The 23,623-nt window shown below is 35.9% G+C and overlaps 1 protein-coding gene and 1 long non-coding RNA gene across 2 annotated transcripts in view; one reads left to right on the top strand and one right to left on the bottom strand.

Annotated features, from left to right (window-relative positions):
* The window catches only part of LOC121320800 (transmembrane protein FAM155A), a 119,460-nt gene that overhangs the window by 80,600 nt on the left and 15,237 nt on the right, over positions 1–23,623 (top strand). The window lies entirely within an intron of this gene.
* Positions 17,868–19,830, bottom strand: LOC121320801. Its single transcript, XR_005950881.1, has 3 exons — positions 19,742–19,830; positions 19,422–19,589; positions 17,868–18,180 (listed from the first exon to the last, which is right to left on the bottom strand). It is a non-coding gene; the product is annotated as an uncharacterized LOC121320801 (long non-coding RNA).

Below are 23,623 nucleotides of genomic sequence, written 5' to 3'. Positions count from 1 at the left end.
TAGAATAAGAACACGCTTGCAAACGTTTGTCGTGGTACATTGCTTATATCTTCTATTAATCAGGCCCTTTAACAGCAGCCATTTTTTAAAGAGCTTCTCCATCCAACAAAGGAGCCACTTCATTCTCATCAACATGCAGTCCCGACTGTCATACTGTACTTTAACTTTCTTAGTTTTTCCAAAAAATCCAGAAATGCCTTCCAGTGTCTCTCTAATTTCAACATCACTACTTTCCACAACAGTGGATAGCTCTAACAAATTACTCAGATAAGTTAGAATAGCATTGTTCTCCTTAAATCTGCTTTTAATGTTATATTTTAGACTGGTAACATACACTGCTGTGCACAAGTCTTAGACATGTTGCATTTTTCTACTCTGATGCAGTATGAGCATCAACAATTTACTCAAAGCTTCCACTTGTGTTGTCTACTATTTCAACAACCTTGAGTTGCATAAAGAAGGAAAAACATTGAGCAAAATAGCTCGCATCACTCGATTTTCAAGGTGTGGTATCCGAAGCATAATCAACAAGTACAGAGAAACATCATCTGTAATTGACAAACCCAGGACTGGGAGACCCAAAAAGCTCTCTAACAAGGATGAGCAATACTTGAAGATAATATCCTTAAGGAATAGAAAGAAAACAAGCATTGATTTGACAACAGAACTGGCAGAAGGCACAGGTGTCGTTGTCTATCCATCAACTGTCCAAAGCATCTTTGACAATTGTTCCACAGTCCAATTTCTGTGTTCTTGTATATATTGAGCCTTTTAGTCTTGTTCCACTTTCTTAACAGGTATTCTTACTGCAACACATCCTTTAAGTCCTGATTTCAAGAGTGATGTTTGTACTGTTGATTTGATGGACTGCACTGGCGATCTGTAAAGTTGAGGATTACTTTCAAAATTCTCCTGCTTACCTACAAGCAAACTATAAACATGTTATGAATGATTAATTATGTTATTAACAATCATAGAATATGATTTGAAATAAGACTATTTACTATTTTGCTATTGTTTAAAATATTATGGATATAGTCTGCTAGTCTTTTTTGAACAGGCAAAATGCTATCTGTTCAAAGCAAAATATTTAAAAGAAAACTTCAATAGTGAATGGGAGATCTGCCTCAGAGACAAAAATGGTATGTGCTAAATATACAGCAGGCCAGCATACAATACACACATCACTCCATTCAACTGAATTGTTTTTCAGTCAGCACTCACATATCCGACACTATAACATTTTGACTTCAGTGACGGTTAAATGTGTATGACGCTTATCTGTTTATTTCGTTGTGGCCCGCTCCAACTCTTGTTTTCGTGTTTTAAAATAAGCAGGCTTCCATTTAGATGTACTGTATTGGTTTTGTTGGTACAGTACTATGTTTTCAACAGAATAAGTATTTTAATTCAGAATGATATGACTCTGAAAATATCCCTTGCCAAAAGAGAGGACATGTTAACTGCAATACAGTACATACTTTTAAATCTGGTACATATTATAGCAATAAGTACAATTTCCCATTAACGATCCAACAGCAAAATTCAATCTAAATGTTATCCATGCACAGAACTGCATAAAATGCAAAAGGAAATGCAATTTAGCAATCTTTTGGATTAAAAAAAAAAAAAAACAGTTTCAGAATTAAAACAGTATCCAAAGTCAGTATTCAAAATTGCAGAATATAGTGCTCGATAAGGCCCTAATGTGATAGTTCGCTTACATGTGAAGATGCTCAAAAACAACTAAAGATCACAGATTTGAAAACAAAACAAAAAAACAAAAAAAAAAAACATCACAATATCTAGAACTGTTTAATGATTAATTTGTCTTGTTTTGTCTCATCTATTTTGGCTGCATTTTAGTCAGGTGAAACTGGAGGAACCGCTGTGTAACTGCACAATATAAGACAGACTGATTTGGTATTAGAGAGATTTTATTTATTTATTTATTTTTAAATGTGGGCTGTGACAGATATTCAGATAAATTGTAACATTGAAGAGGTGGGTTTTGTAGCAGAAAACTGGTGACAGAGTCAGAAATCGCATGTGATGAGTAAGTGAATTCATTTGTTTTATATATACTACCGTTCAAAAGTTTGGGGTCACTTAGAAATTTCCTTGTTTTCCATGAAAACATACATGAAATGAGTTTGAATAGGAAATATAGCAAAATTAGTAGGAAATATAGTCATTGACAAGGTTAGAAATAATGATTTTTAATTGAAATAATAATTGTGTCCTTCAAATTTTGCTTTCGTCAAAGAATCCTCCATTTGCAGCAATTACAGCCTTTCAGACCTTTGGCATTCTAGTTGTCAGTTTGTTTAGGTAATCTGAAAAGATTTCACCCCATGCTTCCTGAAGCACCTCCCACAAGTTGGATTAGCTTGATGGGCACTTCTTATGTACCATACAGTCAAGCTGCTCCCACAACAGCTCAATAGGGTTGAGATCCAGTGACTGTGCTGGCCACTCCATTATAGACAGAATACCAGCTGACTGCTTCTTCCCTAAATAGTTCTTGCATAGTTTAGAGCTGTGCTTTGGGTCATTGTCCTGTTGTAGGAGGAAATTGGCTCCAATCAAATGCCGTTCACAAGGTATGGCATGGAGTTGCAAAATGGAGTGATAGCCTTCCTTCTTCAAGATCCCTTTTACCCTGTACAAATCTCCCACTTTACCACCACCAAAGCACCCCAGACCATCACATTGCCTCCACCATGCTTGACAGATGGCATCAAGCATTCCTCCAGCATCTTTTCATTTGGTCTGCATCTCACGAATGTTCTTCTTTGTGATCTGTGAAGGGAGTAGTACTCAGCGTTGTACGAGATCTTCAGTTCCTTGACAATTTCTCGCATGGAATAGCCTTAATTTCTCAGAACAAAAATAGACTAATGAGTTTCAGAAGAAAGTTCTTTGTTTCTGGCCATTTTGAGTCTATAATTGAACCCACAATTGCTGATGCTGCAGATACTCAACTAATGTAAAGAAGGCCAGTTTTATTGCTTCTTTAATCAGCACAACAGTTTTCAGCTGTGCTAACATAATTGCAAAAGGGTTTTCTAATGATCAATTAGCCTTTTAAAATGATAAACTTGGATTAGCAAATACAACGTGCCATTGGAACACAGGACTGATGGCTGCTGATAATGGGCCTCTGTACGCCTATGTACATATTCCATTACAAATCAGCCGTTTCCAGCTACAATAGTCAATGTCTACACTGTATTTCTGATCAATTTGATGTTATTTTAATGGACAAAAAACTTGCTTTTCTTTCGAAAACAAGGACATTTCTAAGTGACCCCAAACTTTTGAACGATAGTGTGTGTGTGTGTGTGTGTGTGTGTGTGTGTGTGTTTTTTATATATATATATATATATATATATATATATATATATATATATATATATATACATACAGCTCTGGAAAAAATTAAGAGACCACTGCAAAATTATCAGTTTCTCTGGTTTTACTATTTATACGTATGTGTTTGAGTAAAATGAATCATTTTACCCAAACACATACCTATAAATAGTAAAACCAGAGAAACTGATAATTTTATATATAATAGGGATTGATTTTATTCTTAATACAAGGGTGATAAAACACGACCGACGTGTATCTGATTAACGGATAACCAAGTGTTGACTGTAATAGGATACCTGTGTTTTTTTTGTTTCATTTTGTAAGAGACCATGCTGTACCACATGGTTAACAGTAAGCTTATTTTATATTTATTTTACTGTTCCATATTTTACAAATGTATTTAAATTTTTACTTTCAGTAAACTTTTTTTAGCATAGCCCCAACACAATTAAAATACAATGACGCTACAAACAGGTTTGTTGTAAACCTTCCAAAAAATGCAGGTAAGTCTGAAATTGTATCATATTAAAAAGGTAGGTCAAGAGCTTACCAGTCCTCTTTCTTACATTGCAAGCATAACCTGTTGCAAAAAATCTGAAAATGCCTGTCATGCTTGGCAAATCTGTTTAAAAAACAAAAGTGCATTATTTATAATACCCATCATTTATTTGAAAAAACTATAATGTTAACGAAACTGTGGCTGGTAAACACACTTTTGGGAATTTACTGGAGATAATATAAAACTATAATAATAATGTGCCAATTAATTAATGTTTCTAAGTTTTGGATCCATTTTTAACCTCCAGTGAATTTGAAAAGCAACTCATTTGCTTACATTTGCTGTAAATGCAAGGAACTAGGAATGTGTTATTTCTGGTTAAGTTAATTAATGTGCATCAGGCTGGAATGACATGCTTGTATGTATATCTTTATACATAATGTTTATTTAAACAGAAAGCCCGGTATTGCACTATGTACCACTTACATAGTCTTCTGTATTGCAAAATACAAAATGGTGGCAAAAATACTATTATAGTAAATGAATGCACTCGCTTTATTAAAACAAAAAGCCGTAAATATCTGGACATGGTATTGTAATATGTAGTGTTCTCACGACACATTTATTATAATCCTTCTCATAGGAACAAAGAAAAATGAACAAGTTATGACTGGGTTTAAGGAAGTATTAAATGATTTGTGTATTGTAGTAGAAAACCACTTAAATTCCTTTAAATTAACAATAACCAAGATTGTATTTTTATAAGAAGATTAAAATTTTCAATAACAATAACCTTGTTTACTGTAGTGGTAACAAACTTGCATCCCCAAAGCAATCCAGAACATATATTCTTTGTGTGTTCCGATCTATACATTATTACACTTATACATAAAATACAAGGAATATAGTGACCAAAGATTCCAGCACCTTCTATTAATAATGTGCACTGGCTGTAGACACAGACTGTTTTGGTTGTTTTATTTGGATTTTTGTTTGCCTTGATGGATTTATTTAAAAATATATATAAACTAGGCATAGCAGGAGACTTGTGAGATACACTTAAACACACAGGCACAGTAAGCTGTTCCTCAACAGGCTATAGCATTTACAACAGAGCACATTACTAAGCTATGCTGCTTGCTGAGGTGTGCATTATATTTTGTAATCACAATTGACTTGATATTTGCATACCTATATAACTATCTGTTTTTTGTTTGGCATGAGAACATAATGTATCTTCACATGAGCACTTACTTTCACGATCGTAGCCTCCAGGTTTTTAACCCAGAAAAAGATCCATGTTTAGATCCACAGCTGTTTAAAATGAATAGCTCCTGTTTGTCAACAAAATGTGCATAAGACTTCTCACAGGAAGCCTAACATAAACGCAGCTGTGGAACCTCTGTGGGCAAGTTTCAGAAAAATGTCCATCATCCCTTTTTAAAGCCAGTGAAGGAGTGTTAAACTTGTCCATTTGGATATCTTTAAACAATTGATCTAACTTGGCTGTTTTTGTGCATGTGAAATGGTCAGATCAGACTTACAGTAGCAGATTGGCAATGCCAGTTTGGGTCTCTGGCAATGTGCAGTATTAGAAGAAACTTGTTCAAGGCTTACTTTGCGACGTCCTCTTCATACTGTGGTTTGTGCAGATGGAGAAGAGACACATGCAGAACAGTGGAAGGTCAAAAGGATGATACTGCGGTTCACAGGATTAGGAATTTGGAGATGTGAGAGCTGCTTATGTCAATGGCAGCCAGGGCATTTTCTGTTAAAGGAAGCAAATTAATAACAAGAGCTTTGATTGTGATAATTTCAAACAGCATCTAGACTTTGCTTAATAAGAGATGTACATGTGTATCTGACCTCCAAGTTGGGTTACGGTTCAGATTTTATTTAAAGAGGTCTGAGTCTAGTTTCTTTTATTATTGCTTTTAAAATATTATGTTATAGTTATTCAATATAGTAATCAAATTGCTTCTAACCATTAGGTATTCAAGCTTGCTGGTGGCATTATTTAAGCTAATGTTTTATTTTAAATGCTTCTTAATTAAACCTGTTCATTTCCATTTCACATATTTTATGAAGATATGCTTAAAAATCTATTTAGTGTTAAATAATACATTTACTTCTGTAACTCCTAATGGGCCTTAGTATGTAATGGAACTATGTAAAAGGCACCTCTTTCTGCCAGTAGAAGGATGATTTTATTGGATCAGAACTAGAGGAATAAAAATAACTTTATAAATATGATACATTCTTGGCAATTAGCAGCCACCAGTCTAGGAGGATCCGTCAAGTCAGGAATGTAACCAGACAGACCGAGCATCCAAAAACATATATAATATTGTAAAATGATGATTTTTAAAGATTTTCATGCGGTCTCAACTGTAATGGGGGGATTGTGGGGGTGTCCACATAACCTTCCTGCTTCCACTGTTGATAAGCTTATCAGTCTGTCTTTGTTAAAAGGTTTTACAGTGTCTCAACATTATAATAAAATCTGCATTGTACCTTCAGTTTCATAAACAGCACTCTCAGTGTACAAATACGTATATTACAAATAATGTAAGAATGATACTTTATAACATGTGTTATGTACTCAGAAGGGGTTTTCCTACTGTCATCAGTGTTTTCAAAAGAGTGCTAATTTAAAGGGGGTGAATATAGGCATTCATATGTTTGTCTAGGTTCTATTATTCAGATGTGACCCTTATTTATTTTAGTCTTTTGCCTTGAACTCTACTCAAATAGTTTTCCTCTAGCCATGTCCTAAAAATGTCTTCTTGCAGTAAGCACAAATCTAACTAGAAGAGGTATAACAAGAGGTCATATTACTTTCATGGCAATTACCAATTTCGTCTAATGATTTCACACTAATTAGGTCATTAATATATATTTATTAAATAATGATTTCCGTTTGGAATGTCTGTATGTCACATCTAATATATTATTAGGCAAGAAGAAAAATTGGCGTACTGCCACAATAAAAACGTTGTACTGTAAATACATTTTCAAGAAGACAGGAAGCATAGAATTTGGAAAGATGATTCTCAGGACAGTAATTCTGTAACCTTCTCTACACTGTGATTTATCTTATTTTATTTCACTTTTCCATTGGTTTCTGAATAAATACACGCTCTTACATGCACACATTCATAATGTGCAGATGCTACCATGTATTCCAAGTTTAGCTGGGAACAACATTTCAATTGTCTGCCTTGAATTTGAACAACTTTTTACAGTCAAGTCGCTTTGACTGACAGCATCAATATTAGAATTCTGGCAAGAGCTTGATGCCCTACAGCGATAAAATGGCCTTTTCATTTATATTTAAGGAGTACCATCTGCCACAGCAGGGGAATATATGGCCTCTGGACATATTTTTTTTCCCTCTTGTTATTATTTGGTTTTATTCAAAGTTATATTTTCACCGTGGGGCTAATTTGGATGCTATTATCCTCACTACAGATTTCATGACTCTTTACATTGGCATTTGATACAAATTCTACCCCCTACTGTGAGTCTAGGTCACTGTGACCAACTTTTTCATGGTACTAGTGGTCCTCGGTTACAATGTCTGCATCTAGAAGTTTTCATGTAACATGTATAATCAATTCAGTTTTGCTAAACACACCTGTAGTCCGAAATGCATGCGTCCAGAGAAACCGAACTTCAATATCAATGGTTTGTGATAATTATGTCATACATTAACTGCAACATCCGTATTTATTAATCAAAGTGTGATTACTGATGTCTGATGAAATGCAAGACTAGAGAAGACATATACATGGACGAGCAACATATAGAAACCAAGTAACTTATTGAATTTTTACTTTTAAATACAGTAGATGCTGGTTATTAACAACAATGATAAAGACAACTTTCGGTTATTAACAACATTTTCCCAGGAACCAATCCCGTCCCATAAACTTTAATGTAGTGGAATTCTTGTATTAGCAACTGCACACCACTTATTGACAACTGTATTACTAGTTGCCAGTGCCACAGAGTGCACTTGCATGATTTATGTGCATACTTCATGCAGCTTTTATAAAACACTGGCTTCACAACTGCGTATTTCTGGCAGACTGAGGCAGAATAATAGCTTTGAAACCGGCTACAAAGCTGCACACAAAATTGAGGTGGATTTACAGCAGCAGGTGGTACATTGTAAAAAGCAGACCACGTTGGACAATTTCTTATTCTAAAATTGTGTTCTTTAGAATTGATTGTAATTACGACACAATTTTATATTAGCTTTACTCATTGTAAGGACAGTTGTAGTACATTATTGTGTAGTACAATTTAAGCCTACTCTACTTTTACTTTTTTTTTTTTTGGTTTTACCCACGTGTGAAGTAAAAGTTTCTATGTTTGGGTATTTCATGTTTCTCATGTTAATTTTTTAACAATGTAACATTTAAAACGCATGTATTTCAGTGTTATATTTGTACAACTACAGTTTGTTGTTCCATATAAATACACTTGAAAACGGGCTTTTCACATATTGGCAACTTTCGGTTAATGACAACTTTTTGCTTAATAAGAGGCAGAGGTATAGGCCATTCCTGAAGTAGTTGACAACCTGTAATATGCTGACCAAATATAAAACTAAAACCAAACAAATACCAACATTTCCAGACAATTGAAATGTGTTGCAAATAGAAGCACTTTCTGGAAGGTTACAGTTTTATGACAAAGTTACGCATAGTGGTTTGTAACAGAATGCTGAGATACTAACTGAAAGACAACACTGATAAACATAAAGAAAAATGACACATTACTTCATGACTTCACTACAGTATGGTAAGCACATACAAATATGGTAAAACAGTTTTAAAAAACTAAAATGATCTGCATAGCATAGGCAATTGCAAAACAACCTTTGAAACATACCATGCGGAACATTAAAAAGATAATTGTCATTTCCTGGGACCAAAACCTTGCATTTTGCATTCCATTTCTGGTACTACAGTATAGTGTGATATATTTACAGCTGTGTATTTCAAAGATAGTTCAGAATTGATTACAAACTACCTCATGGATGAAGTCAGCAACCCAGCCATTAGTGAAGCAAAGCTGATGATCTTATAATCAAGTAAATTAGTTGTGATACTTCTACTGAACTTAAATTTGATCTAATTTCTGTTTTGATAATCTTCATTAAATTGTAATGTTCCTAATGCAATGAAACAAATCCAATCACATGTCTTATGTCAGGACCTGTTAGCAGAACCACATTATAGCCATGAGAGTCTTTTTTTTTTCCTTCTTGAGTAACATAACATATAAAGAGAATATACTTTTTATGAAGCAACCCAGTAAGGGATATTTTTTTGCTTTTTATGGGGTCTAGAAAGCTATATTTATTGATGCTCTGAAAGTGAGAATTTGTGGCAGTTACTCATTTTTATAAGTAAACGTTCAATACCACAAGGTGTTTGTTTGATACCCACACTGCATGATAAGGCTGGAGGGGGCTGATTCATCTCACTACATGTCCTCTCTCTAAAAAAGAAAGGATTGTTCAGTAACAGCACCAATAAAAAAACAAGGTCAACCGAATGTTCTAGTACAAGTTTGTGATATTTGAACACCAGAACAACAGACCTTGCAGCCGTAATTGTAAAAGTGGTTAACATGTAGAAAACAGAAAGTACTGATTAGAGGAAAAACCTCAGAATGGAGTGTGGTAACCAGCGGTGTACCACAGGGATCAGTATTAGGTCCTCTGCTATTCCTAATCTACATTAATGATTTAGATTCTGGTATAGTAAGCAAACTTGTTAAATTTGCAGACGACACAAAAGTAGGAGGAGTGGCAAACACTGTTGCAGCAGCAAAGGTCATTCAAAATGATCTAGACAAGATTCAGAACTGGGCAGATACATGGCAAATGACATTTAATAGAGAAAAGTGTAAGGTACTGCACGCAGGAAATAAAAATGTACATTATAAATATCATATGGGAGATATTGAAATTGGAGAAGGAATCTATGAAAAAGACCTAGGAGTTTTTGTTGACTTTTGTTGACTCAGAAATGTCTTCATCTAGGCAATGTGGGGAAGCTATAAAAAAGGCTAACAAGATACTCGGATACATTGTGAAAAGTGTTGAATTTAAATCAAGGGAAGTAATGTTAAAACTGTACAATGCACTTGTAAGACCTCATCTTGAATATTGTGTGCAGTTCTGGTCACCTCGCTATAAAAAAGATATTGCTGCTCTAGAAAGAGTGCAAAGAAGAGCGACCAGAATTATTCCGGGCTTAAAAGGCATGTCATATGCAGACAGGCTAAAAGAATTGAATCTGTTCAGTTTTGAACAAAGAAGACTACGTGGCGACCTAATTCAAGCATTCAAAATTCTAAAAGGTATTGACAGTGTCGACGCAAGGGACTTTTTCAGCCTGAAAAAAGAAACAAGGACCAGGGGTCACAAATGGAGTTTAGAAAAAGGGGCATTCAGAACAGAAAATAGGAGACACTTTTTTACACAGAGAATTGTGAGGGTCTGGAATCAACTCCCCAGTAATGTTGTTGAAGCTGACACCCTGGGATCCTTCAAGAAGCTGCTTGATGAGATTTTGGGATCAATAAGCTACTAACAACCAAACGAGCAAGATGGGCCGAATGGCCTCCTCTCGTTTGTAAACTTTCTTATGTTCTTATGTTCTTATGTTCTTATTAAAAGTTTTGAATTCATGCCTGTATTTGTTTTTCCTTCAAGATGTTTGTGACTGCACATTTCTCTGTTTAATGGCTGAATGACTACACTTGACATTCAGTGATTTCATTACATGACAAAGTGTTGGAACGGAGTGTCACGCAACCCATATAAAGGCACTGAATGCAAAGTTAGTGTGAAGGTAGTAGATACTTAATTAGATTTCTAGATAGCTCTTCAACAGAAATTAAATAGAAGATGTGGGTCAGACGCAAAAAAACTTAAATTACAGAGTTAGCCATTGAGTTATAACAAACAGATACATCTATCAGTATGTGTTTGCAGGAAAGGCATGTGTATAGCATGCAGCTGTATGAAGCCTATAATTTTGACAACCCATGGTGTCAGCTACTCAATCAATCATTTAGCTGTCTGAATGTACTTTTACTAGTTCATTAAATACTTAATTGACTTTAAATAACAATGGACATGTGTATATTGTCTTACTATAATAAAACAATTACACAATAATATGCATAGTAAAGAAAAGCCTTCATATATGTCCCGATTGTCATTTGTGTTTATTAAAATATGGTATGACCGTGTTTGAATTTATCACAGCTTCTAGATCTCTTTGTTTAATTAATGCTACTGTAGTATGTAATATAGCTTTTTCATTTTAATATTTGCCTATGGTTTTCCAGGACATTCAAATATTAGTCTACACACAGAGTTCACAGGTTGATGTAGAACTAACATCATAAAAATAATAAAATGGAAAGACCATGAAATAATGACATTAGTAGAAAGCGTGACAAAATAAAACTAGCTGTCATAGCAGGCAATACTGCAATTACAGCACATAATTCAGTTGTCTGCATATGCCACTGAAAAATATTAAAGGCTAAATATTTAAAGCTGTAAAAAGCTAAACTACCATTCCATAATTTTACTGATGCACTCTTTGCTGAATCACCCAAATAGGAACCTATTGTCTAAGAAAAGTTTCAGCCTACAAGAACAAATAATAAGTGATCACTGGTGGTCTATTTCAAACTTTGTTCTTTGTTCCTGTGAAGATATTGCCTTGATGTTTCATGCTCTGCACCATCCTATAATTGAACGACGGAGATACAAAATCTACTGTATTAGATATAGTTTTATACCTGTAGAAATTACACCAAGTTATTTTGGTACAGATACTGTAAAACAGCCTGTAGATTTGTTAATGTAATTTTCTTTTGTTTCCCTATAAATAGTGACTGTCAGAGATGACATTATGAGTAGTAAAGGTGACGAAAATTGGACAAAAATGCAGAACAGCATGGTAAAAAGTTGAACATGGTAAATAATAAAGCCTATTAAAAGCATAGGTAAGCACTGTACAGCCAGAGGTATGGTAAAGCATAGTAAAAAACATGGCAAACCATGCTGAGTTGTGATAAATGCATACTATAGTACAACTGCTGAAAAAGCATAGGAAAACTCTGAAAGTACAATTAAATCTGCATTTCTCTGTAAATCAAAGGAAAAAAAAATCCCATTTAAATGCATCAAGATTTCAGGTTGTAACACAAACGCACCCCAAAAGATACGATTTAGAGTTGATATAAGACAGACCCCTGCAGAGGAAAGAGTGAGGTGTTGCGCAGCACTAGGTAGTAGTAAAGTAGCAGTAAAGTCTGTACAACTGGCTGCCTCTTCCTTGACCCCAGATCTGTGGATGAAGTGGCACTATCCAGATCACTTTAGTATGTTAACTATACATTTACATTTGTGTATATTGCTGAGATTCATATCCTAACAAATAATCTATATTTAACACATAATATAGTTGTACCTTTTGCCAACTTAGCAAAACATTTTCGGTTCTGACACAAAAAACATTAGACATTTCATGTGATTTCCTTTTTCTCATTACTGGATTTGAACAGATATTTCCTTTGTTTTGCATTATTTATACTTTTTTATTTATTTATTTTTTAATTGTCCTGCACACCTATGTTCTGCTGTGAATTCCTTGTTTTCCACAGTGCTATTATTAGACCTGAACCTAGCCCTGTCTGATTGTATACAATTTGTCTCTTTCAAAACTGGAGGCAGCTAACAACGTTGTCCTGAAATCTCAAACTACTTTTTCAGAGCTGTTTGAGCACCCAAATAGCAAGTTTACTTTAGAAGCTCTTCATGTGCATACGTGAGGTAATCTAACATCATCATGGTTCATTAAAAGTTACTTTTCACAACTGACGAAATTCTAACTAATTATTCAATTACCTTTCAATGAAAATATATTTAATGTAATTAGGGTTTCGTGTGGAAAATGCAACATAGTTTATATTCAACAGTCCTAGGGCAACATTGACTCAACAGTCATCTGGCTCTAGAACTCAATGAGCTGAATTGTACTGTGAAGTCTGGTTCACAATGATTCTTCAGTCCCTAACAGGATCAACAACACAGTCCTCATGCACTGTCCCCTTTATTCATTCGTCAACCACAAATGTGTCCTAACACATTCTTTTGGATCTTTTGTAGTCCAGTAGCCTTAGACATGTCAGTCTGAACAGTCTCTTTTAATACATGGCAGGGTATCTCTTTCACCCAAGAATGCAGCCTCTCGACTTCTCCTCTCCAAGGTCCTTAGTCTTCCATGCTGTGAGCACTTTTTTCTCATATAGCCTTTTTTCTGCAGAGGTTGGCTTTGTGATGTTATGTGTTGCACTTTCCATATTCAGTAACAATTCCAGTCACGAGAGCCCTAGCTTTTGCAATGATAACGGCTTTTCCTAAATATTACTTGTTCAGGTCCTTAGCTGCATTACCAGAAAGGAGCAGTAATAAGTTTTGTCGTTAGCAAAGTTGCCAGATGCTTCCTGATCATTAAATGGCATTTCCTGAGGGCTCCTTTTGCTTGAAGCACTTAACCCTTTACTATCAACACATGTGTTTCAGTGTAGTCAATTTTGCCTTTAATGTCATTTATATCAATGAATTATTTAGGTTGTCAATGATTAATCATCTCCTACAATACTGATATGTCATTGTTGTTGACATTGCAGCAGCCAGCATATTCCCCGTTTATAAAAGTGAAATATTCCTTTTCATCTTCAGTGTTCTGTGAGAAATTCCCTAATGTTTTACGGTACTGACAACTGGAAACGGAAAACAAAACAAAACAAAAAAAATTACAGAAAAAGAACTCTATTCAAAGGACAAATACAGTGCTGATTGCAGCAGAGAGAAAGATGTACTGCATTCAAAGTGATTACATAGAAAATAAAAATAAAAAGCTGAATCAGCAACCAAGGGAGAATAGCAGATAACATATCAAAGAACAATCTGCAGTGAAACACTTATGGCTTGTTAAGCTAAGACTGTGAGAGAAGTATTAAGTCTTATCTTTTGGGAATATTAACAAAAGATTGTTTTCATCTGATAGGACAGTGCGATCTAATCGAAGAGTTATACTGAAGGGGAGTAAACTGATGGTTCTCAGAAAAGTAAAATGCAGCATTGCATGAAATGCATGAAAATACATTTATCTGGCATGTGCATGTATAAACAATAGTCAAGCAAGGAACACTTGTAGACATGTATTGATGTTGTCTGTTTACGAAGTACAGATATGGAAATATGGAAAACAACAAGCTACCGGTATGTGGCAGCCATATTCCTCTCAAACATATTATCATGATATCAAGCCTGTATGGTGAACTGTGATGGAATGAAAGATGAAAACTTTCATCAGTCTCCCAAGAGGCAGGTGATCAGAGACTAATGCTGGGAGTCTCCAGGTCATATCAGGTGATCTGGCACATCTGATCACTGTAAATGCCATCCTTCCTAGCTATGGTCCAATTACTGGCCTGCAACATGTGATATATTTAAAGATTTTAGACAGCTCAGATCTAAATAACTCATAAGCCTGCTATAATACACAATTTTTTTATTGCATTTTTTCTTGTATTTAGTGATTATTTGGGGCTTGATCAAAGACCATGAGAATTACCGTATTCCTTTGAATTTAAGATGCACTTTTTAAGCCATTTTTTCTTCTCAAAAATAGCGTACATCTTAAATTTGAGTACAGTATAGTGATTATTAAAATCAAAACAAAAGCTGTGACTACCCGAGTACACAAACACCAATCTGACTGACTGCTGAGGAAAGACAAAGACGTCACTGCCCGAATACATAAGCAGCAACGTGACTGACTGCTGAGAAAAGATGAACAAAGACGTCCCTGCCCGAATACACAAGCAGCAACATGACTGACTGCTGAGAAAAGATGAGCAAAGACGTCCCTGCCCGAATACACAAGCAGCAACATGACTGACTGCCGAGAAAAGACGAACCAAAACATTATTGCCCAATCTTGAATCATCCATGAGATACAGGCAGCCATTTAGAAAAAAAAAAAAAAAACACCATTGGCTTCCTAAGGAGTTTGAAGAGAAGCTTTTAGAATTTCAGCGTTTTTAATACACAGCACCAGCTTGGACAGATCGGAAATACTGATCAGACACCTGTATTTTTTTGACATGCCAAGCAATCACGATTGGAAATGAGAAGCAGCACATAACTGTAATGCTCTGTGTGGCAGCAGATGGATGCAAACTGCCTCCATATGCATAACTGAGATTGTATCTTTGTAAATGTAGTCTTAAATTCGAAGGAATACCTGCCAGATTATACACTTTGCAGGTTTACAGAGGTACTATAAAACTAATACTGTACACCGAAAATATTAAGGTATAAATGACATATTATATGAATACTTTAAAAACTACATACAGTACAAGTAATACCCTGTAACTCTAGTATTGTATTCATTTAAATGTTTTCCATTGAAACTGATTTTAGACAGTCAAGATTTACAAATCATGCCAGATTCCAGAATAGACAGGTTCCGGGCTGTAGAGAGTATCACACAGTTCATTTCAACAGGGATTTAGCAGGACCGACAATTCTACTGAATACCGGTTTGTAGAGGGGCTGGATTAGACAGGTTTTACAGTGTCCAGGTGCATATGACCTTGTTTACTAATCTGTTTATTTTTTCTGTAGTCCATTTTCCTTAGAATATTTGAGCTAAGAATGTGTGGTGTAAGATGGCTTTTTACAAAAGGAGGTATAACCTGTCTGAAATGTTAGAGAAATAAGGGTCTGTATGTGTATTTAGTAGAGCCGAGGATATGCTGTTTTTAAATGTGACAAATAAAATGTAGATTTGCAGTCAAGGAGAATATGTGCAGGAAAGGTCAAGATGAGCCTCTTGAAACCTTAGTTGTGCCTGACGAGAGCCGATTCAATGCGAGAGAGTCATTAGTAGAAAAAGGGCTGAAATCAGATGTGCTTGGCTTATCACACTCTGTGCATCTGTGATCCATATAAAAAGCAATATATTTAGTCCTAATGCTTTTTTTTTTTTTTAAAGAATTTAGTTGTTGCCAGTTATTTTGTCCCAATTTGAAATGATCAATTATTACTTGGGCTCAGCTCACTGCTACCACCCCTGTGCTGACTCAGGAGGGCGAAGACAAACACACACGTTGTCCTCCGAATTGTGTACCGTCAGCCAACCGCTTCTTTACATGCTGCGGAGTCACCATCCAACTACCCAGGAGCTACAGCACCAGAGGACAACGCAGCTCCCGGGCAGCTAACAGGCAAGCCTGCAGACACCCGGCCAGACTACAGTGGTCGCTGGTGTATGGTGAGCCAAAGACACCCTTGCCGACCTAGGCCCCCCCTGACGACGCTCAGCCAATTGAGCACCACATCCTGGGAACTCCCGTCCATGGTCGGCTGTGGAACCGGTGACGTCCAGGCTATAGGGCGCATCCTGCACTCATGCAGAGCGCTTTTACTGGATGCACCACTCGGAAGCCCGCAGCCCTAATGCATTTTAATAGTTTCCTTTTCATATATCATTTTTATAAGGAAAGGTTGATGAAAGACTACTAAAATGGTATCTGTACAGTATCTCTCAAAATTACTAAATACATGGTGGAAGTGATGGAAAAAGCTCTATATATCAAGGTTAGATGTTTTAGGGCAGCTGTATTTAGATCTGGTATGTTCTGTATGTGGAATAACAATATCTAACTATAATAAGAGAAATATTAAAGTATTTGATATATTGCATTGCTTGAGGTATGTTATACAGTAGTTTAGAAACAGAATGGGTCTGTATGTAGGACTAAGGGTGTCTGTTCCTCTCGTATGCAGCACATCATCTGAATATAAATATTTAAAGTAAACCATGTTTAACTGAACAATACATTGTCTTGGAGAAAGGGATTTTTTTTCACATTACCTGCTGAACTTAGTCTGCTCACAGAGAACAGGCTTGTTGGAACCACCTGGGTGCTGCAACAAAGGTCGCATCTCAGGGAAAATACATTGGAAAGTAGAACAAACAGTATTCCAGTTTGAGGTGCTATGGTGTCTGTTGTCTCTGTTGCCTTTTGTGCTGTAGCAATTAATCATCAGTATTGCAAACTGGCAAAACCCATTGGTTATGCTTTTACACTGTCCTTGAGGATGTGGGATCTGGTAAATTGGGAGACGAGTTGAAACAAATAATTATATTCTAGCTTTTTACCATCTGTAGAATTATTTCCTTTCAGATGCGTATGGATGTCAAGTCTCAAGGTTTACCCATGAAACTTATGGTTTTTCACAATTTTGGATTCTCACGTTTGTGCATAAGTTTGTTATTGTTTGGGAGGCTGCAAAGTCCTTTATACATGATACAGCAGTAAATCCAATACAACTGTCCACGCGTATTATTTCATTTTGGGTGAGTGGGGGTCACCATGAAGAGGTGTACATTACCATTCTATATTCCTGTATCTGCTATGCAAACTCCCCCCTTACTGCAAAGATAGAATTAAATCAGTAATTAAATCTAAATCAGTGGCGTAGCTGTGTCAGCCATGTGCAAAAATGTTGATCCGTAAGCGGCACCCATCCCCCCCCCCCAAGAAAAAAAAAATCTAGTGGTCTAGGTTATGGTTTTTCATCACTCCCAAGGTTTTTCAGCATGGGTCTCACTGGTATGAACACTTAGGGGTTAACATGTCTGGATGCACAACACTGCTTTCTTTACAAAAGAGAAAACATAACTATTTAAAAGATGTGTTGCAGTACAACAAGAAACTGGTATGTCTTCATGAATGAAATGCTTGTCAAAGATTGGAATAATTATGTAAACTGCATTTAAATTCAATTCTAAAAGGCCACCTTTACATGTTAATTGGAATGTCAACTATTGTGCTCAGTCCTGTTTCATATGATTTTTTTTATTGTCAGGATGTGAGTGGTGCGGGTGAATAATATAATATCCAGACCAAATGTCCCAGTGCAAAACGATCACTTCTATTCTGTAAACATACTAAAACAATCCGCCTCTTTACCAACAATGCTCGGGGGGGGGGGTGGGGGGGTGTAAACAGTGAGATTGAAGTCTTCAATTATTAATATACACAATAATTAGCAATCCACGTCCACACACAGAGATGTGCTCAGGCCCTTTTCCAGTGCTTGCCGCAGTGTTGTGCATTCCCGTGAAGTTGGTGCTGGGGTTTTTGGTGGTAGCTCGCTGGCCGCAGCTCCCTGGCTCTGTACTCTGTTAGCAAAACACAGAACAAAACAAACAGACAGTGCTCCAGTTTATTAGTTACTCAGCGTAAGGGGCCATACTGAAGAAGCTGCTTCCCCTTTGTATCATGAAACTTCTCCCTGCAATCAACCCAGCGTCATAATTTCTCTAATTGCTGCCTGCCCCATGAATGATTGCAATGGAGTCCTTCCTTGTACATGCAGCTACGCGTTCCATCTAATATGGTCACCTTCCGGTTTCTGCCTACAGTCGAGGTTGCTCATCTAGGAGGAAGCATTCCACCAATCTTATACAGCGCCCTTTATGGTCGGGAGGGAGGTTTACAGCTCGAATTCCTTCGCTGTCTGTCAAAATCCACATTAAGTTTTATATGGAATGGCCCATAATTCACAATTAAATATTATTATATCTGCACAATACCTATCTTGACCTGCACAAAAAAATCACTGTATGTTTTGATCTATGGTTAAGATCTGTTTTGCGGCATCTCGTGAAACTGCCATCATCTACTGTAATGTAAAATAGCCTCCAGTATTTGAATTTTGGATCAGATCCAAGTCTGAATTGTTCTGTCTAGTTCTGAACTACAGCCCTATGAAAGGGAATATGTATGCTTGATTTTACAGAACATTCATAGATCACTACTGAAATGTACAGACACAGAAACAAAACAGAGGGAAAAAAGTCATGTTTAAAAAGTCTCTGCTTAGTCATGGCCCTGATGAATTTAGAATGTTTCCCAACATAATGAGTGCTATTAGAGATGGCTGAAGTAACACAGGTATATGTTTTATGTCCTTGATCATATTGCATGCACTGAAAAATTGAGGATTGGACACATAATGGGATGAAAGGAGGATGGTATACTTTAAAAAATACATTTACATTCAACTGTTTGTTACTTGGATATAATGTGAGGCATATTTATTAATTATGTTTTATGTCTCTGGTTTAATTAGTCCACCACAGATACACGTATTCAAAGTTCTTATTCAACTGAGATCAAAGGTTCCTTAAGTAATTGTGAACATTCATTTTTACTTAAAACACATGAGATAAGGCTCAATTTAATAATTTTATGCCTTATGCATGATAGTGTTTTAATGAACAGACAACGAAATAGAACATGTAAAATTTATTTATTCAGAAGTTACAAAAATGAATAATCAAGATATGAGCAAAATATAATTTAAACAATATTATTATCCTAATGTATGCAGCTTGAATTCAATTAATCGCATAGTTACCTTTCTTTATAAATTGGGCGGTTGTGCAAGCGTCCCTTGATCGGTTCTGTGATCTGGCCTTGGTTGTGTTGAAGAAAGTTCATTCAAGGAACTGAAGAAAAAAATTTGTCTTTGTTGTTGCATTGTCCTTCCTCAGCGAGATGTCTCCAGTAGTAGTCTTTCAGTTTTCTGCAGTCACAAAAACAGCTTTTTCAGAAAGCAGATTTGAAAGCAAGTAGAATTTAAAAGGTTAGTTACCTCCTTCAGCAAGATCAGTCTGTTGTTAATTGCTTTGTTAGTTAAGCTTCAGTAATTTAACAACAAGACAAGAAGCAGATCACCTTGCGGCACTGTGAAAGTCTTTTTCTCCTTGTTCCAGCTAAAAAGCCTTCAAAGATGTTCAGCAGAGTTCTGGGTAGTTCAAAATGGCTTCTTCAGTTGCTGTGGAAACATAAACAGGAAAAGAAAACTGACAAACTTCCATGTCCCAAAGGGAGTTTCAAATGCATCCCATTGTAGTTTTTCCAAGTTATGCACATCGCAGTCTGTGGTAGATTCACAATTCTATGCTTAGCAAAATGTGGGAGGACACATGACTCCAGTCAATCAGGCAAGCAAAACCACTTCCAATGAACAGCACTTCCAGTGAACAGCAGCACTCTCTGCCCACATACTACTAAGATTGGTTCTTTTGAAATATAAGGCTATTTTATTAGTCATTTTAAATAGTTTCTGTCTTATCTAGGGAATCTGCTGACGTTGATTGTGGCAGGGCAATAGCCCCTGTGTGTGTCGGGGAATGTAAGGCTGGCAGGGATGGGGTTAAATCTGCCCCTTCCAGCAATTGCAGACCATTCCCCAATTAGGTAATTGTTGCTAATTAGGGACTGAACACATATATAAAAGCAGGGAGCAATCCTTTGTTTGGAGTTGGGAGTTTGAGAGAAGGGAGTTTGGTGAGTTTGACCTGTAGGTTTTGTACTGTGTTTTGGAGTCTGTTCAGTGAAGGGGAATGCCCAGCCTGGCAGCAGTTTTTTGTGTACATTTCTGTACCTTTTTATTTTGTACGTTTTTATTTGTTCATGTTTCGGTAAATGAAGTGTGTGCAACAGCGCTTCACTGCAGCTTCTGTCTCTGAGTATCTAATTCCTACTAGTAACACCTTGGGCCGTCAAGCTATCCTGTCACAGTCTGCATTTGTCGAGGATATGAGAGTAAAATTGTAATGATTTTAAATTGAGATAATGTAAAAGTCTTAACTTTTAGTCCATTGGATGTTGATTTGCCTTTGTTTGTCTGGCAAGGAAATGCCATCTGTTCCAGTGGAGGTGTTACAGTGAGATACGCATTACCAGTTAAGACGTTTATTGCCAAATTAATGTTTTTGGTCTGTCATAGCTGGACAGTGTAAAACAACATCTGCTATAAGTTAAGAATCTTGTCATGTCTCTTTTATAAGTGAGGCTGTCCTTTTTTTTTTTTTTTTTAAAGTGTCTGTTTTGTTTGAAGCTTTGATGTTGCGACTGGAACGTTTTGTTTAAGACTGTTTCAAAGAAACACAGACTTGCAAAAAAAAAAAAACTCTACTGTTTGTCAAATAATATCTTTTAATTAAAAAAAAAAAAGGCTTGTTAGGATTGGATTTTTGAACTTCAAATGCATTATAAATTGTTTCTCCATCACAATAACTTATATCTCATAACTAGAAGAGAATTTTCTTTAAATATCTCTCAGTTGTATTTCCTCTCCTGTTATGAATCTTAAGAAACATCACTGTCTAGAAACGACACCTGCTGTGAAGGCAGTCCGTAACATATCCATCTAAAGCTCATGCTGTTATCATCGTCTTATTTTCAATTCCCTAAGGCAAGTTTCCTAAATAATATTTCTATAAAATAACAAAACATCACTGCGACAGGACAGCATCACTGCCAAGCTGTTTCCACGAGGAAGGAGACAGAGACAAGGAAGCTTAAGGTGACCAGATGTTCTGTTTTTGATGGGACAGTTCCACTTTTGGAACACTGATCCCAGTCTCCCCAGAACCTTTCTTGGGATGCTCATTTCATCTCGTTTTTTTTTTTTTTTTTTTTTTTTTTTTCCCCAGAGCATCGTTGTGCCGGTAACAGAATATTGTATTTTCCTGCAGGCTGCTGTGTTACCATATCTAACTTATTACAGTACAATGACACTTGTTGTTACTAAAGGGAAGGTTGAACGACCAGTACCATTAAAAAGCGGCTCTACAGCGCCGTGCAAACCTGGAGAATTACTGAACAGTCAATGGTCATATTTTCAACCAATCATGGACAGGTTTATCCATGTTGCTAAAACAAACTGGTGGCTATCCTTGTCTGACTCATCACTCTCGCTGCCCGAAGAGTCATCAATAACAGCTCATACAGGTACAATTTGTGTTGGAACTATTCTCTTCATCCATGATATTTGTATATCTGCATGTAAATGGGTTTGCTTCATATGTATCTGTATCAACACCTTCGTGTCACATCACCGTGTCATGTTTACAATGCAAGTGCACTGAAGCTTTTTGTGGTTTGAACAATGCATCAAAATAGCCCATCACAACAATAGGAGGGGTTGTAAAATGTTCCAAATGTATTTGGAAACATATTTTCTATTGAAATAAATGTATTTTGAGAAATAGATTCTATGAAGTAATCATTTATAAATATAATTATTGAGATATATAATGGTTTGATACAGGAAGGGCCTGGTTTGCAGATTGGGCACTGTAGGTTAACATACAAATGGAGGTGGAACAAGATGGCAAGCGGAAATCTAAGAGAGAAAATGTTTCTTTGGCAGAAAAGGGACTAAATTTGTTTCAGTAATCAGCAATACAATAGAATCTTGAACTTTGATATTATTGAATTGCTGCTGTGTAATGTAATAACAATATTTGTTGTGTAGAAATGGAATTACACAGATAATAAGATCATTTATTAACATTTTTTTTTTTTAAGTAAAAGATTGAACTCTTAATATCACCACGAGTCTCTGCATTCACTTTCAATATGATGTTAGATCAAACATTGTCAAAGTAAAATAAAAACCCTAGGGCTTCCCTGTAGCTTGGCAGTTATTCACAATATTGCCATACTGTCCCAGTTTAAGTGACTAATCTGGTCACCAAAAAACAACACATGGGCCAAAACAAAAGGTTCTACAAAAACTCACGAAATGTAAATAAACATAGACAGAGATGTAAATACTGTACACAGACCTTCACCTTCACCAACATTTACCTTAACCATTCTATCTAACTAACACCTGTGATCACCCTATGGATACACCCATGGCTGGAGCCTTAATTAATCATTTATCACTTGACAGATCCAGCCACATTCCCACATGTTTTGACAGGGAGCAATTTAACCCCTTCCCTGCCAACCCATTATTCCCCACACCAACACATACACATGTGCACTGCCACAATCACCATTTAAAATACTTTTTCAAACAACAAATATATAGTCTTACATATATGCCAACCATAACACATGACAGGAAATATCTTACTACACACCGGGGTCTGGTTTGAGATGCAATTCTGTAGGCCAAGTGCCTTCAAACATCAGGAAGTGTGTTACTGTGGTTACAAAAAGTCTCGGTGTTGTCAAATAATAATAAAATAATAATAAGACAAATATATAATGGTATTGTCATAAGCTTTGTTAGCATTTGTTCAACAAAATTAAACAAAAACGTAACAAAACATAATTTGCAGTGCCTAAGTCCTGAATTAATAAGTTGTGAGAGATTTATTATGGTATTTTGTGAACACTGAAAACAAAGCCCTATAGAACAGATAACACCTGGCAAAATACTTTTCTACACTAATTGTTATTTGGGCATGCAATATATTCATCTCAGTAATCGATTGACATAGTAATCAATTATGATCTGCTTTTAAAAAAATAAATTTCCAAATAACATAAAGTTCACATTTTTGACAAGATGGCTTCTACCAATTACACTAGTACTGGTTTGTTCTCTATTTTGTGCATTTTGTCTATAAAATCATGGATATTAAGAATAAAGGTTTTGGAACAGTTTATTTATTGTATTAAACAGTATTAGGTCAATGTTACTTAAGTTACATATTACATTGGGAACTAATTACAAATCAAATTGATTACCATACATATTAAGCCAAATATAAATGTGCTTTGAAAGATTGTTTGCCTAATGTTACATAAATA

The sequence above is a fragment of the Polyodon spathula genome, chromosome 9 (genome assembly GCF_017654505.1).
Source record: "Polyodon spathula isolate WHYD16114869_AA chromosome 9, ASM1765450v1, whole genome shotgun sequence".
NCBI classification, from domain to species: Eukaryota; Metazoa; Chordata; class Actinopteri; order Acipenseriformes; family Polyodontidae; genus Polyodon; species Polyodon spathula.
This window is presented reverse-complemented; position numbering and strand designations above follow the sequence as displayed.